This window comes from Camelus dromedarius, chromosome 3, assembly GCF_036321535.1.
Source record: "Camelus dromedarius isolate mCamDro1 chromosome 3, mCamDro1.pat, whole genome shotgun sequence".
NCBI classification, from domain to species: Eukaryota; Metazoa; Chordata; class Mammalia; order Artiodactyla; family Camelidae; genus Camelus; species Camelus dromedarius.
This window is the reverse complement of record NC_087438.1, coordinates 74,997,559-75,015,732: the sequence shown is the minus strand read 5'-3', so window position 1 is coordinate 75,015,732 and position 18,174 is coordinate 74,997,559. Positions and strand designations below refer to the sequence as shown.

General features: G+C 35.7%; 1 protein-coding gene across 8 annotated transcripts in view; it reads left to right on the top strand.

The window, feature by feature from the left end:
* The window catches only part of PJA2 (praja ring finger ubiquitin ligase 2), a 266,911-nt gene that overhangs the window by 167,486 nt on the left and 81,251 nt on the right, over window positions 1-18,174 (top strand). The window contains exon 5 of one of the 8 annotated variants that reach the window (XM_064482997.1): window positions 13,288-13,373. The exons of the other annotated variants lie outside the window; for them this stretch is intronic. The gene's annotated coding sequence lies outside the window, so the exon portion shown is untranslated. The remainder of the gene's footprint in view (window positions 1-13,287; window positions 13,374-18,174) is intronic. 8 annotated transcript variants of the gene reach the window in all.

Sequence of the window (18,174 nt, the reverse complement as noted above, 5' to 3'; positions counted from 1 at the left end):
TATAGGCTATAACAAGATATTGAATATAGTTCCCTGTGCTATACAGTAAGACCTTGTTGTATATCTATTTTATATATAATAATTAGTATCTGCAAGTCCTGAACCCCCAATTTATCCCTCCACCACCACTCCTTCCCCCCCTGGTAACCGTAAGTTTGTTTTCTGTGTCTGTAAGTCTGTTTATGTTTTGTAAATAAGTTCATTCGTGTCTTTTTTTAAGATTCCACATTTAAGTAATATCAAATGGTATTTTTCTCTTTCTGGCTTACTTCACTTAGAATGATGATCTCCAGGTCTATCCATGTTGCTGCAAATGGCATTATTTTATTCTTTCTCATGACTGAGTAGTATTCTATAAATATACCACAGCTTCTTTATCCAGTCATCTCTCGATGAAATTTTAGGTTGTTTCCATGTCTTGGCTATTGTAAATAATGCTGCTATGAACATTGGGGTGCATGTATCTTTTCGAGTTACAGTTCCCTTTGGATATATATATACCCAGGAGTGGGATTGCTGGCTCATGGGGTGAGTCTATTTTTAGTTTTTTGAGGAATCTCAAAAAACTATAACAGCTGCACCAAACTACATTCCCACCAACAGTGTAGGAGGGTTACCTGTTCTCCATACCCGGTCCAGCATTTAACGTTTGTGAACTTTTTAATGATGCCCATTCTGACTGTCGTGAGGTGATACCTCATTGTAGTTCTGTAACCAAGCAGGCCCTTGTGGAGCCTTCCCAGGACAGACCCCCTCCTCCATTTCCTCTGCTGTAGCTCCTCTCTGAAGTACCCAGATAATAGTATCATGTATATTTACTAAGTTTTCCTGATACTTAAAACTACCACCAAAGAAAAGAAATTAACTACTTGATGATAGAGAGCACATGGCTCCCAGACCTTCTGGCACCTAGGGGCTGATAGTGTTGACCACCCTGTTACCTCAGCATCAGCCAGTCAGAGAACTGTGCACGAGCTGATCACACACCCTGCGACCCCTCTCCCTCACTTGCCTTTAAATATGCTTTGCTGAAACCCTTCAGGGAGCTGGAGGTTTTCTTGGGCATGAGCCACCCCGCCTTCCTTGCTTGGCCCTGCAATAAGCCTTTCTCTGCTCTAAACTCTGACATTTCAGTTTGTTCAGCCTCACTGTGCATTGGGTGCACAAACTTGCATCCAGTAACAGTTCTGGTTTGCATTTCTCTGATAATTACCGATATTGAACATTTTTTGTGTGCCTATTGGCCATTTGTATGTGTTCATTGGAGAAATGTCTGTTTAGGTCTTCTGCCCATTTTTTGATTGGGTTGTTTGTTTTTTTGTTATTGAGTTGCATGAGCTGTTTGTATATTCTGGATATTAAGCCCGTGTCAATCGCATGGTTTGCAAATACCTTCTCCTATTCCATAGGTTGTATTTTCATTTTGTTTATGTTTCCTTTGCTGTGCAGAAACTTATAAGTTGAATTAGGTCCCATTTGTTTATTTTTGCCTTTATTTCTATTGCCTTGGTAGACTGACTTGGAGAAACATTGCTACAATTTATATTAAAGAATGTTTTGCTTATGTTCTCTTCTATGTGGTTTGTGGTGTCTTGTCTTATGTTTAAGTCTTTAAGCCATTTTGAGTTTATTTTTGTGCATGGTGTGAGAAGGTTATTTTTGAGATATAACCACTAACATGATGAAATGCTTATTATGCACTCCCATCTCTTTAAATTCCAATTTCACATTTGGCGACATAAACGTGTATCAAATCATCATACTGTACACTTTAAACCTGCACAATGTTTTATGATAAATATATCTCAATAAAGCTGGAAAAATAATTCTAATTTCGGCCCCTTGAGTCTGATGCTCATCTCTTGTCACAAAGTGCAGTGGCCTCTCTATCTAATTACAGTCCTTTCATGTGGGAATGTATTTCAGTTGATTCCCTCTGTGCCCTTTCCTTCCTTCATCCTGGATACACATTGCTTCTAACAAAAATATTTGCCTGCTGGTGTTTATGTTTACATTGAGGATATTCATTGGCTGATCCCTAGATTTATCGTGTGGTAGTCAACATTGCATGCAATATGAAGTAGAATTTCAGGATGTTTGCATAACGGGAGAATAAATGGTTAAGCATCCAGTAAATGAATAGAGGCTTTGCGGAGATCAAACATGTGTTAATGAGGAAGTTGTCAACTTCACAGGTTCTGTTTAAATCCTTGTATTATTTGTGAAACCAAGGAAACAGGAAGAATGAATTCTTCAGATTACTGCAGAGAGAGAGGAGGACTTTGGCCAGAAAGTTCTTTTTTTTTTTTTTAATTACTAAAGCCCTGTAAATAAATAAATAGCACTGATTTATAAATTTTACACTGAAAATGTAAAATTTTCTTATTACTATCTATAAATATGATTGATCTTTGTGGTAGTTAAGGGCAGTGAAATTTTACTAAAGTTTGGCTTTGTTTCATTTTGCTTTGATGAGAGGAGTGTCACGATTGGGATAATGTACTGAACAAAGTACTTAATTATAGTCTACAGAATCCACTTTTGCAAATTTGAGCAGCAGAGGAATTGGTGAGAGGATATTAGGTAGGGCCAGAGGATCCAACAATAAACCTGAACATCCATAAGCAGTAACCAACCACTCCTTTTTTAAGCAGAAATACTGCTAACACTAGCACTTGGCACTTATGATGTTCAGAACTGGATTTCAGAATCACTGCCACTCCCTGCCCCCCAAAACAAGATTGTTGCACCCTTTGTCTTGCCAAAAGACCATATTCCTAGATGCACCTGCTTCCTCACGTGCTCCCTCCAGATCTGTCTCATGAGGATAGTCTGATTAAAGGAAGCTAGCTCATGCCTGCCCCCTAATGCAGGACGTTTGGGATTGCAATTTCTGCCTTCTTTAGGAAGGTGAGACATATAATGTGGGGGAAATTATCATTATGTTAAGAGAGTGCTCAAACATGATAGGTAGCTCAAGTGATGAACATACTTTACAGACTTAACATATTCTGAGTGTTTGATTTACACTGATTGTGGATTTCTGTGCCTGAGGAGAAATTTCCTACTGCCAAGTACTTTCCAGCTCTCTGGAGATGGACTTCACATTCCTCAGATTCCAGAATGTTCAGATTCTTTGCTGCCCAAAGAAAATGTGCATTCATGAAACGTGTGCCCTGCTTCCTCCGTTACTCCACTCACCAGCATACCCAGTGTTAACATGGGATATTGAGGTGATTCATTTATGACTAGATAGAATTGTAACAAAAGAAAAAGGAGAAAATTGTTTCTTATAAATTTGATGGCATAAGAGGGAAATAGGATAGATGGATAAGATAATTAGAAAAGTCTTACAATGCAAGAAAATATATAATTGCACCATTATTATGCATGTAATCCTAAGACAGAATGCTAACTACTCATTCTAATTGGAAATATGATTAAAATAGTCAATGTTTCCAAATAATAACTGTAGAGTAGTTAGATGGGAGGAAAATAAACCTGTTCTTCAGTGGTATATTTAGAAACCTTATCCATCTTTGACATTCATAGCTAAGAAGAATTCAATCTGTTTTGTTAAATCTAATTGTAGGCCAAATAATTAGTGCATGGAGAGAATTAATGAAGGTATGTCAAGGTAATCACAAACAAGGTTTGAATTTACTAATTTTACTGATTTTACTAATGATGAGTTTCTCACTGAATCATCTGTATGCACTGAAAACGTTCTAATATTACTTAATATACTTAATAATATCTTTAAAAAATTATAAATATAGTATGTTTACTAGAGAAAATTTAGAAATATAGGTAGCCAAAAAAAGGAAGAAAAAAGAAACCTTATCACCTTGTGTGATTTAGTCTGCTCAGGCTGCCATAGCAAAATATCAAAGGTTGGGTGGCTCAAACAGAAATGTACTTTCTCATAGTTGTGGAGGCTAGCACTCCCAGATCAAGGTGTGAGCCAGTTTGGTTCCTGTTGAGAGCTCTCTTGCTGGCTTGTGGATGGCTGCCTTCTCATTGTGTCCTCACATGGTGGAGGGAGAGAAAGAGCAAGCAAGTTTTCTGATGTCTCGTCTTATGAGGGCACTAATCCCATCATGAAGGCCTGCCCTCTGACCTCATCTAACTTTAATTACCTCCAGAAGGTCTCATCTCCAGATAGCAACACTTTGGAGGTTAAGGCTTCAACATATCAATTTTGAGGAAACACATCACAATTCTGACCATAACCCCTGTTGAATATTTTAATTCTTTTTTTCATAAGAACAAAAACAAATTTTGTTAAAAATGAAAATGATTTATAACTTCTGGTTTTTATTTAATACTATTCTGAGAATATCTTTCTACTTAGTTGTATAATTACATAATTAAATATGTAAAAATAGTTTAAACATCTTCCAATATTACTCTGTAACATTAGTTAATGTAACATAAAATTCTACTCTAAGTATGTACTCTACTTAGTTTCCCAGTTCACCTACTGCTGGAAATTTGTATTTTTTATAATTTTAAAATAGTACTATAAAGAATATTCTTATAATAACTTCTCTGTTGCATGCCTATAATTATTCTGAGTAGTGGAATTTCTGGGGCAAAGGCTAAGCATATTTTAAGGCTTTTGGTAGCACTGCCAAATTTCCCTTGAGAAAGTTTATTCCAAATATATTGTCCATTAGCAATATAAGAAAACCTGTTCTGGATGTCTTCATCCTTAACCTATATTAACACAGGGTACAATCAGCCTTAAAATGTTACCAAAGATAGTACAGTTTTGTTTTAATTCAAATTCTATTGTATAAAAGTTTTTAATCAACCTTTACTCTTAGAGTGTCTGTCTATCATTAGAAAGATCTTCTCTACTTCAAAATTGAATAAGCTTTCACATGTATTTTAATCTTCACTTTTAAAATCTTGTGTGCATTTACATTTTACATACATCTGGAATTCATTTCAGACTTAAAAATACTTTTTTGAGTGATTAGTAAGTTGTTCCATTGTTTTCGGAAATTGAGTACAATTATGCATAAAATTTTGTTATTTTCTACACAAAGAAAAAATTCTAATTAATGAACTATATAAGTAGGCCTTGTTTAAAGGGTCCTTAAAGTAGCCCTCATGGGTTATACTCTGAGTGTCATGTTATTATAAAGGTCATATGGATTGACTACAGCCAGCTGTTAGTAATGTTATTTTTAAAACATTATGTGAACATGACATGTTATAACTCCTAGAATAACAATCCTGAAAATTTTATCTCCACATACACAATTTGGCTCCAGCATGGGAGGTTGTACATAATTTTCTCCATAAGTGTACCTCATTCTGATTCTGAAATCAGCAACACTTAAGACTACAAACATAATTAATTTTGATGTGTCAAATTAATCATTGCTGTTTCTTGATATTTCCAACAAGGATATTGATTGCTATCATGATTTTAACAAAAATAGCTATACAATAAAATCTGTAAGTGCATTTTCCAGTTCACTTAGAACTTCAAACTGCCACTAGATGGAGTCATTAAGTCTTTTCTAAATGGGGTCCAACATAATGTTATCATCTTAGAGCAAAAGATCTGTAATGTTTTAGCACTCCAACGCAGGTAATTATTAACTCATCTCTGGACAGCCATGATTTTAGCTGAACTGGAATGAATGCCAAATTTATTTCTTTAGCAAAAAATTTTTGCTAGTAAATGTTGCAAGTTGGCCTTAGAAGTTTTCTTCTCAAGATGAGTATACAAAACCCAATAACATAATTGTATTTGTACTCACAATAACCAATTGTAAAACATAATATATAGATGATCCCATTCATAGTAAGTACACAAAGTGTAAAGTACTCAGGAATAATTCTAGCGAGAGATGTGCAAGGCTTTTATACAGAAAATTATCAAGCATTACTAAATAGCATTAAAAAGTCCTAAAAAAAATGAAGAGATATACAATGTTCATGGATGGAAAGACTAAACGTTATAAAGACATCAGTTTCTGCAGACTGATCTACATATTTCATACAATTTCAATCAAAATATGAATACAGTTGTTTTGTGTAAGTTAATAAACTGATACTAAATCCATATATAATAACACATGACTTAAAATAGTCTGTTCAATTTGAAGAAGAACCTTATGGGAGTAACTTGCCTTACTTGAACAATGGAACAAAAATACAAATCCAAGTAAAACATCCATTATGGCATCCAAAAACTCAGAGAAAGGAGAATTGGTGTTGGAAAACATTAAATCAAAATAAAATTAAAATTTTATCTCACAAAGGTGAAAAATAAATTCCAGGACAACCACGAACCCAGATATTTTCACTATAGCTTTAAAAGTGTAAGAAGAAAATGTAGAAGTTTGTTTTTTCTCATTTCAGAATAGGGAAGAATTTTTTAAATAGGACATTAAAAGGACAAAATGAAAAGAAAAGTGGTAAATTTTCCCACATTAACTTCTGTGCATCAAAATATAACACAAAGGAGAAAAGACAACCCCTGACTGAGATATTTGCAACACATACACAAATATGTTTTTTGATAGATAAAAATTTTGTAAATAAATAATCTATATAAAAATGACAGTCATTTACAGTATAGGAAATCTAAGTGGTCCATAAACTTAGGAAAACATGTTTAAATTCACTAAAACAGCAAGTTGTTTATTGATATTTATTTGTGTATCAAATTAGAAAGAAATTCTGGAAAATGATATGTATCAAGCTCATGATCATGTTATTTCTGGGAAGAGTGGAAAGGGACACCCAGAAAACTTCACCTGTTTAGTTTCCTTTATAAAAAAACTAAAACAAATAGAAAGAATATTAAGATTTGATGAAGGTAAGGGAAAAATACACAGATATTATTTATATATTTAAAATATGCCATACTTTAAAGACAACTTTTTACTTCAACATTCAAATTTTATTTTTAAAGAAATAAGAATGTCAGTTCAGCTATTCCTAATAGCCTCACAGTTACAGTCATTTTTACAATCCTATCTTATTTTTGTTTTTATGGAGCAATATTAATAGAAAACAGAAAAGTGGGTTCTGTCTTTTTGGGTTTATTAAAAAGATTCCTTCTTGCACTTTCTCACAAGAACTAGAATTTTCATTTTGATTCTTCTTTTCAAGAGACAGTAACATATGTTTCTACCTGTAGAAGCTTGCAGACTATTAAAATCACATTTCCAGAACCCCGTAATATCATTGAAAGTTTTTTTTTCCAAGTAATTTTGGTGTTATCAGCTTGATTTTCAAAATCACTCATTTTGCAGTTACCCTAGCCGAATCAAGAAAAAGCCAAAAAGAAATTGTAATTGTATACTTTGCGCAACAAAGATAGAGTTCTGCTGGCGAGATTCCTCCATAACCACTACTCTCCATTTTAATGTAATACATTTAGGACCCCCACTTACAAATAATTATATTAAATTATACACTAAGTGGGAAAAAAATCTTGGCCGTATCTCTTCAGGAAATTGGATCAAATGGCAAGAGCTACTTCTCTCACACTGGTATCAGTCTTCACCAAACAAAGTTAATTTGCAAAAGGCATTTTTACTTTCAGCTTTCCATAAATTATACCCCAGTTACCTGAAGTAAAGGAAGGAAACTTTTAGTGATTTATTTATATTCCATGAGAAACAAGACTGACATTTTGATCCCTTTCTACATATCTCTGCACTAAATCAACTATCCTCTTTATCCTTTTGTTCCTTAAAATATAAAATTCACATGCCTTTTGATCCAACCAGGGAAAACTTCAAAGTATAAATGCTAACTTTGTTCCACATCTTGGAAATTAGCAAGCTAAGGAGAAAAATATGAGAATCAATAGAGAAGAAGGTGCTTGTGTGAAAGAGATAACATTTTCCTTTCCTTTTAAAAATTGCTTTTAGAAAATACTCACTTGCTTAAAAAGTAAATGGATGTCAGTTGTCAACTACTTTTAGTTAGAAGAACATGAGATGCATTTCCCAGCTTCTGGTTTACATGGTATGCTAAGTTAGGATTAACTCTAGATCAAATTTGACAATTAGATATACCTTAAGAGTTGCCCATGAAATTAATTATTTAAATTATTTTCCTGATCATTGTAGAAAATTTGGAAAATATAGATTAGTTATATTTTCACTTAGTATTGTACTGTAAATACAGAATATTACATAAATATTAAATATTTGAAAGTTTTAAAGTTTTCAGATTTGAAAATGGACCCCAATGGAAATAAAATTTTAAATGAAATGAGTATGTGTGCTCCAGTCTTGCTTTACTGGAATAGTTGGGTATAATTTGATCAGTCTAAGAAGTTATCTACCTATATCAGGCTTTAAAATACTTGTCAAAAATCATTTGCCTAAAAAACATTTTATTATTTTAAAATATTAAGTTGGTCTTTTCCCCCCAATTTTATTGAAATATAGTTGACATACAGCACTGTATATAAGTTACATAACAATGACTTGACTTTACATATACAATGAAATGATTATTAAAATAAATTATGTGATACTCATCATCTCATATAGATATAAAATTACAAAATAATGGCTATATTTTCCTGTGCTGTACAATATATACTTGTTGCTTATCTATTTTATACACAGTAATTTGTATCCCTTAATTCCATACCCCTATGTTGCCCCTCCCCACTTCCTCTTCCCAACTGGCAATCATTAGTTTGTTCTCTATATCTGTGAGTCTGTTTCTGTTTTGTTCTATACAATTATTTCCTTTATTTCTTATATTCCACAGATAGGTGATAACATACCATATTTGCCTTTCTCTGCCTGACTTATTTCACTAAGTATAAGTACTCTCTTGGTACACATTGTTGTAAATGGCAGAATTTCAGGGTTTTTATGTCTGACTAATATTCTGTTGTATCTATATACACCACATCTTCTTTATCCATTCATATGTTGATGGACACTTAAGTTGCTTCCATATCTTGGAAGTTCCAACTAATGCTGCTATGAACATTGGGGTGCCTATATCTTTTCAAATTAGTGTTTTGCTTTGTTTTATCCCAATATGTACCCAGCAGTGGAACTGCTGGATATATGATAGTTCTATTTTTAGTTTTTTGGGGAAATTCCATGCTATTTTCCATAGTGGCTGCACCAATTTACGTTTCCATCAAGAGAGTATAAGGGTTCTCTTTTCACCACATCCTCCATAAAATTTGTTATTTGTACATTTGCTTGATGATAGCCATTCTGACAAGTGTGAGGTGAAGTCTTATTGTGGTTTTGATATGCATTTCTCTAATAATTAGTGGTGTTGAGCATCTTTTCATATGCCTGTTAGCCATCTGTATGACTTCTTCGGAAAAAAATGTCCATTGAGGTTTTCTGCCCATTTTTTAAATTAGATTGTTTGTTTTTTGATACTGACTTATGTGAAATGTGTATATATATATATATATATATATCTTGATATTAACCCTTTATCAGTCATATAATTTGCAAATACTTTCTCCCATTCAGTTGGTGGTCTTTCTGCTTTGTTGATGGTTTCCTTTACTATGCAAAAGTTTTTAAAGTTTAATTAGGCTTCATTTGTTTATTTTTGCTTTTATTTATTTATTTATTTTTGCCTTAGGAGACAGACCAAAAAATATTGCTGTGATGTATGTCAGAGAATGTTCTGCCTGTGTTCTCTCCTAGGAGTATTATGGTTTCAGGTCTTACATTTAGATTGTTAATCCATTTTGAGGGTATTTTTGTACATAGTATGAGGAAATGTTCTAATATCATTCTTTTATATTCCCTCTATACCAACATTGATTAGAACTTTTATGAATAGATGTTGAATTTTGTCAAATACTTTTTCTGTCTGTTGAGATAATCATGTGATTTTTATCCATTCTTTTGTTAATGTGGTGTATCATGTTGGATTTGCAAACATTGAATCATCTTTGCATCCCTAGAATAAATCCCACTTGATCATGGTGTATAATCCTTTTTATATATTGCTGACTTTGGTTTGCTAATGTTTTGTTGAGAATTTTTGCATCTATATTCATCAAAGATATTGGCCTATATTTCCTTTTCCTGTTGTATATTAATCTAATTTTGTTATCAGGTTAATGATAGCCTTGTAGAATGAATTTGAGAGTGTTCTGTCCTCTTCAGTTTTTGAAACAGTTTGAGAAGGATAGGTAGTAGCTCTTCTTTATATTGGTAGAATTCCCCTGTGAAGATATCCAGTCCTGAATTTTTGTTTGCTAAGAGTTTTTTGGGTTTTTTTTTTAAATTCACTTTCACCACTAGTGATTGGTTTGTTCAGATTGTCTGTTTCTTCCTGATTCAGTCTTTCCTAGTGGGATTTTCCCTTTCCTATAGATCTTTTACTTCTTATTATAGCCTTTTCTTTTCCACTTTGAGAAAATCCTTTAACATTTCTTTTAGGGTAGGTTTAGTATTGATGCACTTTTTCAGTTTGTGTTTGTTTGAGTTCTTTATCCTCCTTCAATTCTAAGTGATAATCTCACTGGTTAGAGCATCCTGGGTTGTATGCTTTCATCTTTAGCATTTTGAATACATCACACATTCCCTTCTGGCCTACAAAGTTTCTGCAGAAAAAAAATCACCTGGTAGCCTTATGGCGAGGGTGACTGTTTTTCTCTTGCTACTTTTAGATTTCTCTCTTTAACTTTTGCCATTTTAATTATGACATTTCTTGGTATGGGTCTGTTCGCATTCATCTTGTTTGGGACCCTCTATCCTCCTGTAGCTGGATATCTGTGTCATTCTTCAGTTTGGGGAAGTTTTCAGCCATAATTCCATCAAAAACATGTTTCACTACTTTCTCTCTTCTCCTTCTGGGACCCCCTATAATGCAAATGTTGGTTTGTTTGACATTATCCCAGAAATCACTCAAAATTTTCTCATTTTTTAAGTTTGCTTCTCTTTTTGCTGTTCTGATTGGGTGATATTTATTATTCTATCTTCCAGATAACATGCATTTTTCTGTTACTTAGTCTGCAATTAATATCTTTTAGTATGTTTTTTATTTCAGTTATTATATTCTTTAGTTCTGACTGATTCTTCTTTATATTTTCTAGTTCCTTGTTAAAATTCTTACTGTGTTTATCTATCTTTTCTGTAATTCAATTAGCATTCTTATTTCTAATGCTTTGAATTTTTTATCTGGTAAATTGTGTATTTCTGTTTCATTATTTATTTTCTAAGGATTTTTCTCTTGCTGTTTCATTTGAGAACAGCTCCTCTGTATTCTCATTTTGCTTAACCTCCTATGTCTGTATGGATTTAGGTGAAACAGTTACCTACTGTGCTTTGAAAGAATATCTTTATGTGGGAGCAACCTTTTACCCTCTTTGTTGCTCAGTGCCTTTGGTGGGAGAGCTGGATTTGACTTGCAAACAAGTCCTGTCTTTCCTCAGGCTTTGCTGGCATCTATTACCTTAGTAGGAGGTAGGGTTGGAGATGGAGCTCCACATCTTAGGGTCAGAGCCAAGTATGAGGCAAGGCTTCCCCACAGGCCATCATTGCCCTATCCGGGCTGCGGTCTGATCCCAAGTTGCTGGAGCAGACTCTCTGAAAGTCAGGTCTGAGCTGGCTCTGTTTCCTTTAAATGTAGGCCCTCCCTTCTCTTAGAACTGGGACCCTTGCCCTCCAGGGAGCATGGTTGGAGCAAAAGGGGCCCTTGCAGGCTCTTGGCTGGTTAAGAGACAAGGGCTATAATGGGCTGGCCACAGACAGGCATCCTGTCTCCAATGTGCTACCTGTGCAAACACCAGCAATGGCTGTTCCCACCCTGTTCAGATGCAGCCTCAGGCTTGAGTCTCCTTCACAGCCGATCACTCCCTCAAGTCTCCGCCACCACCACCCCCCCACCCTATTGTGAATCTGTGCCACACGGTATGTAGCCCCATGTGGGCTCTCAGTGTGTGCGGGGCACAGGCTGTGATGGCCAAACCTCTGTCAGAGATCAGGACCACCCCTGTTGCACTCCCTCTGTAAGCACCAGCAGTGGCTGCCTCTACCCCGACTCAGATATTTCCTTGGATCCAAGTCACCTCTACATCCTATGGCCAAGATCTCTCCTTGGTTGTGATAGCCCTCTATCCAACACTGAGTTGCAGTGTGAAGTAAGCAGGGCTAGAGCAATTGTTTGCCTCGCCTGGGTTGTGTGCTGAGGTAGTTGCAAGAAACCTGGCAGCCACTCAATCCACCCTCTCCTCCCTGCCTCAAGGGCAAGGCAGTGCAGTGCATTCCTCAGATGTGGAGTCCAGGCTTCCCACAGCCCTCCTCTTAGTGCCAGCAGCTCTCCAACCAGCCAAGGGGGCTCATCTTCCCTGAGTTGAAACAGAAGTGAGGTGCTCAGTACGTGGCTCAAACTGCCCATTCCCCAGAGTGCATCTCCTGTGTAATCTCCCTTTTCCTCTGAGTCCCCTCCTAGGGGCACAGGTCCTGACCTAATTGCTTCTCTTCCCTTCTGACCCTATTCCGTGTGGCTCTTTCTTACAGCCTTAGTTGTGCAGGAGTCTTTCTGCCAGTTTCCAGTTAGTTTTCAGTGGGAATTGTTCCACAAGTAGATGTATTTTTGATGTGTTCTTGCAGGGAGTGAGTTTCATGTCCTCCTACTCCACCATCTTGATTGATTTCCTAAAATTGGTCTTGATGAAGTTCATCAATCATTTATTGAAAATTAACTGAGAGCGAAATTGTTCTTTCTCTTCCTGTCCCCTCCAATTCTTTCTGTCACAGGATCAAGGAAAAACAATTAGCCCTCTATAGAGTCATAAAGAAAGATAAGTTAGGGAGCAATGTATTAAATTCTATTTAGCGCTCTTCCCCAAGTTCCATAAGAATCCTCATTAGTCTTGTACCCTGATCAGTGGTTGGTTGCAAGGTGCATTTCAATGTTCCTTCAAATGCTGGATCGTATTGTTGTCAATTCCTTGGACAGTACAGACAGTGCTTGCTCATGTCCACAATGCTTTCCTGGAAACCATGTCATAACAAAGATCACTTTGCCTCTTAAGACTAGTGTCGTAACTGAGGGTCACAAAAACAACTTAGACACAAACTTAGACACAAAAACAAATAAACTGTAGCCATTTCCAGCTAATTTGCCATAAAAATAAAATTTCAACATTGAGATATATCTATAGTAATTTACACAGTAAAAATCGTACTACATGTACCTTGATTACACAGTGGGAAAATGTACCTATAGCACCTAAAGCAATCAAGTTCAGCTATAATTCATTGACCATAAATGAATCATCATTAATTTTCTGTTCTTTTTTAGAAAAAGTAGGATGACTTGTGGTTGCTGGCCCAGGTCTTTTTGGAAGGAAATCCAAGGAATCAGCAAATGTGTTTGTACTTTTCTTTGTAAGTATCCACATACAGTCATTGAAAATCACTCTACACAGTAGAGGGGTGACTTTAGTAAATAATTTTAAGGATGATTATAAGAAAAAAGATGACAATGACAATGTTGGAGACCTCTCTTGAAAGAATATTTTGCCTTCAACTTCTCCCAGTGTCTCAACTTATTTAAAGCTGCCTTTGTGGCTATTTGGAGACAGACCAACACATTGCTGCAAGGATCTTACATCATCTTTCTCTGATCCGTTGGCAGTGCCAACATGATTTTCTCTGCACAAGAAGATGTGGGTGGTCGAAAGCATGAAGAATGGATTTGAGAGACGTCTTGATAGTGATTCAGCAGAAATTGAATAAAGACAGAATATGGTAGATTAAAAATATCTTCAATGTCTTTGCTACTCCTTCCACCAAGAGACTCCTTCCTCTCCTTGAATCTCAACAGTCTTAGTGACTTCTTTGATCAATGTGGCAAAGATGACATTCTAAGACTCATGAGGCCAGGTCATAGAAAGTCTTGCAGCTACCTCCTGGGCCTCATGAAACTTTCCTTTCTGTTACTCAGCTTCTGTACTGTGATGAAACCCAAGAAATCCTGCAGAGAGATCCACATGTAGAGGAACAGAGACCCCCCAAGGAACAGAGCCCAGCTAAGGTTTTAGCTACCAGGTAGCACTATCTTGCTCAATGTGATTGAAGTATCTTGAGCCACACCAGCTGACACCATGTAGAGCAGAGAAAAACTGACATTGCTGGGTCCTACCCAAATTGAAGATTTGGGAGCAATTAACAAAATACTAATAAATGGTTGTTGTTTTAAAAAAAAATTCATAGAATTATAGTTGATATACAATATTGTGTTAGTTTCAGGTGTACAGAAAAATGATTCAGTTATACATGTATTTTTTTCTAATTTTTTCCATTATAGGTTGATATTGATGACAAGACATTGAATATAGTTCCTTGTGCAATACAGTAAATTCTTATTGTTTACCTATTTTATAGATAACTGTGTGTATCTGCTAATCCCATACTCCCTCCCTGATTCTTTCCCCTTTGGCAACCATAAGTTTGTTCTCTACGTCTGTGAGTCTGTTTCTGTTTTGCAAATAAGTTTATTTGTATTATTTTTTAGATTCCACATATAAGTGATATCATTTAATACTTGTCTTTCTCTATCTAGCTTCCTTCAGTCAATGTGAGATCTAGGTCCATCCATGTTGCTGCAAATAGCATTTGTTCACTCTTTTTAATGGCCAACTAATAGTCCATTGTATATCTATATATTCCACATTTTCTCTATCCATTCATCTGCTGATGGACACTTAGGTTGCTTCCATGTCTTGATTATTGTAAATAGTGCTGCATTGAACATTGGGGTACATATGCCTTTTCTAGTTAGAATTTTCATCTTTTCCAGATATATGCCCAGGAGTAGGATTGCTGGATCACATGGTGACTCCATTTTTAGTTTTTTTAAGGAACCTCCATACTATTTTCCATAGTGGCTACACCAATTTACAATCCCACCAACAGTGTAGGGAGTTTCCCTTTTCTCCACACCCTCTCCAGCATTTATTACCTATAGACTTTTGATGATGGCCATTCTGACTGGTATGAGATGATATGTCATTGTAGTTTTGATTTGCATTTCTCTAATAATTAGCGATGTTGAGCATCTTTTCATGTGCCCGTTGGCTATCTGTATGTCTTCTTTGGAGAAATGTCTGTTTAGGTCTTCTGCCTATTTTTTGATTGTTGTTGTTTGTTTTGATATTGAGATGCATGTATATTTTGAAAATTAACTCCTTGTTGGTCGCATCATTTGCAAATATTTTCTCTCAGTCTGTAAATTTTCTTTTCGTTTTGTTTATTGTTTTCTTTGCTGTGCAAAAGCTTTTATGTTTGATTAGGCCCCATTTGTTTATTTTTTGCTTTTCTTTCGTTCTTTTTTTTTGGCCTTGAAAGACTGATCTAAGAAAATTGCTACAATTTATGTCAGAGAATGTTTTGCCTATGTTCTGTTCTAGGAGTTTTCTGGTATTATGTCTCACATTTAAGTCTTTAAACTACTTTCAGTTTATTTTTTTATATGGCGTGAGGGAGTGTTCTGACTTCATTGATTTACATGCAGCTGTCCAGCTTTTGCAACACTGCTTGCCAAAGAGACTGTCTTTTCTCCCTGTATAGACCTGCCTCCTTTGTCTAGGATTAATTAATCATCAGTCACCAAACTCCTTCTCTTTCCACAATTCCCACATTTATATTCAAAATCACTATATTCACTAAAATATTTTTCAGTGGCTACTACCATAAATGGTATTTGGTGTAGAATACATGTGGGTTCTCAAATTTATTTAGAGAGTACTGCCATTAAAGTTTTCTTGTGGAAGTCCAAGATCTAGAACTTATTTCTTCTTTCTTTATCAACTCAATTTGATGGTTTATAATTTATGTAAGACTATTTAAAATACCAGAATTTGAGGACTCTAAGAGCAAATGTTGGATCACAGAATTTCAGGACAGGATTGATTCATTCATCCCCTGGGACTGTGTATCAAGCACTGAGTTTGACATTGAGGATGTAGCATTAATGACATGCAGACAGCCTTGACCTCGATGAGCCCATGGTGACACCTCTCCTTTAAAGTCCAATGAAACAAAATGCAATAATGTTATTAGGGTGGGGAGAATGTATTAAAGAGAACAAATGACACTAATCATTTGGAATCCCCTGAATTGCTAGGTCTGGATATTGTTGAACTACTGAATTCAACACCAGATTATCTTAGGGCAGGTAAAAATATTGATCTTGCCCAAGACTGGCACTTAGGCTCAAAATTAATGTCAAAGTATTGTTCTGTTATGAATTCCCAGACGGAAATGGAAGCTCACTGATGCAATTTAAATTTCATCAAAGGATTAAAAAGGAGAAGAAATGTAAGAGAAGTTTTGGACATGGTTGTGTACCCTTAGATGTGGTTAATACATCTTAATTCTGCTTGCAAACACTCTTGATATTGAATAACAAGGAGAAATTGAGATGTGGTGTTGTGAAGCCTGCTTTGCCAGAAGAAGCTGTTTAATCCGTGACCTATGACATCGACTTTCTTATCTAATACTTCTTTTTGAAACGTTTCTCTGCTATACCCCAACATAACTGTAAATACATCATCCTATTTATTCCTCCTGCTCTATGCTTCCAATTCATATATCTCCTTCAAGTTAAGGAAATAGGCTACCCCTAGAGTTAAAATATTACTGACAACTCCAAAGTGAAGACAGTTCTAATGGGAAAAACCTTGGCACTATTGCAGGGGGCTGCCAGCACGACTGTTTCTGGCTATCAGTTAGGAACTGGCAGATGTTAAATGGACATATGTTAGGAAGTAGCTTTCAGAGACTCATGTTTCAAAACGTATAAAAGAAAAACAGATGATACCACTTTTTTTTGGCTTAAACTGGATAACTAGAAAATCATGCCAGATGTGTCCAGATGCTTCTCTGTTTCCTGAGAAAGAATGAGCAAAAGCAGAAGTGAGATACGTGCTCCTCAGAGTGTGCTTTGGTCTTTCATAAATTTTAAATTTCTATTATGATTAAACTATTTGACCAAAATCAGTGGGGCAAAAAACAATCAATTGAGTATTTTTATAATTAGTGTAGAATTTATAAACTAATGAATTACCCAATTCTTCATAAGAAGTGGTTAGTGGGAAATCTAAATAGAATCCTGAGGGAAAACACATCACGGAGAAGCCTGAAATGTGAAGAACAGCTGAATAAGATAGCTTATTCAATTCAATAAGAATTGAAATGTTAATCTCACTTCCTTGACATTTTTATCTTAAATGATTCATTCTCACATAGGTACGGTATTAACCCAGGAAAACATACTTAGGTAGTTGGCATTTTCACTGTACGGATTACATTTTGACAAGGACATGTATTGTTTTTGCCTGTTTTGCCGTTCCTCTCCTTCAGGTGACAGCACATCTAATACATATTTGAGGAAGTACCCCTTTTCCACACCCTATGTAGCTGTTCTCCACAACTGGGCTGGATGGTCTCCAGGGGTGAGTAGTGATCTGAGATTAGCCAATTAGGGGATTCTAATCTCATGGCTTCAGTGACTGATTCAACGTTGGGCACAGGGCTCAAGGTAGACAGTGAGTCCAGGGAGACACATTCTTGGAACTTTTGATAGGGTCATTAAAAAAAATGGGACTTCTCTTCCTGTTGGAATTAAACTTATTGGATGTAATCTTTGAGCTCCCAGAAGACATTTTGCCACCATAAAAGAAGGGTCTATTCAAGAATTAAGCCAAGATAGAGGAAAGCAAGGGGGTGGGAGAGGGGTAGACATACAGTTAGCTTCTTCCACCTGATGGAAGTATCCACAAAACAGCTCAAAGAACATGGCTCAGAATTATTATTATCTCTATTATCTATAGCCCTTGAGGAGGAACAAAAGGTCTTTGACTTTGTTTAATGGCTAAAGTATTATTATTTTGTCTTGCTTGACTGTTTTCTGTTCTTTCTGCATTTTCTCACTTCTCCGAGCAAAGTTAGTCTTTGGAACTCAAGGAAGGCCTAAAAGGCTAAAGTCTACAGACAAGAGGCAGGCAGGGGACATGGGGGATCTGTCCATGGAAGGCCCAGTGTGCTCTTGTTCGGTTAGTTATGAACTGTGAAATTTTCTATTCTATGTCATTCTACACTCTTATTTCTTTCTTTCTTTTTTCTTTTCTTTTTTTGAATGCTATTTGAATCCACTGAATTGATTTCATGGCCCATTTTCAAATAA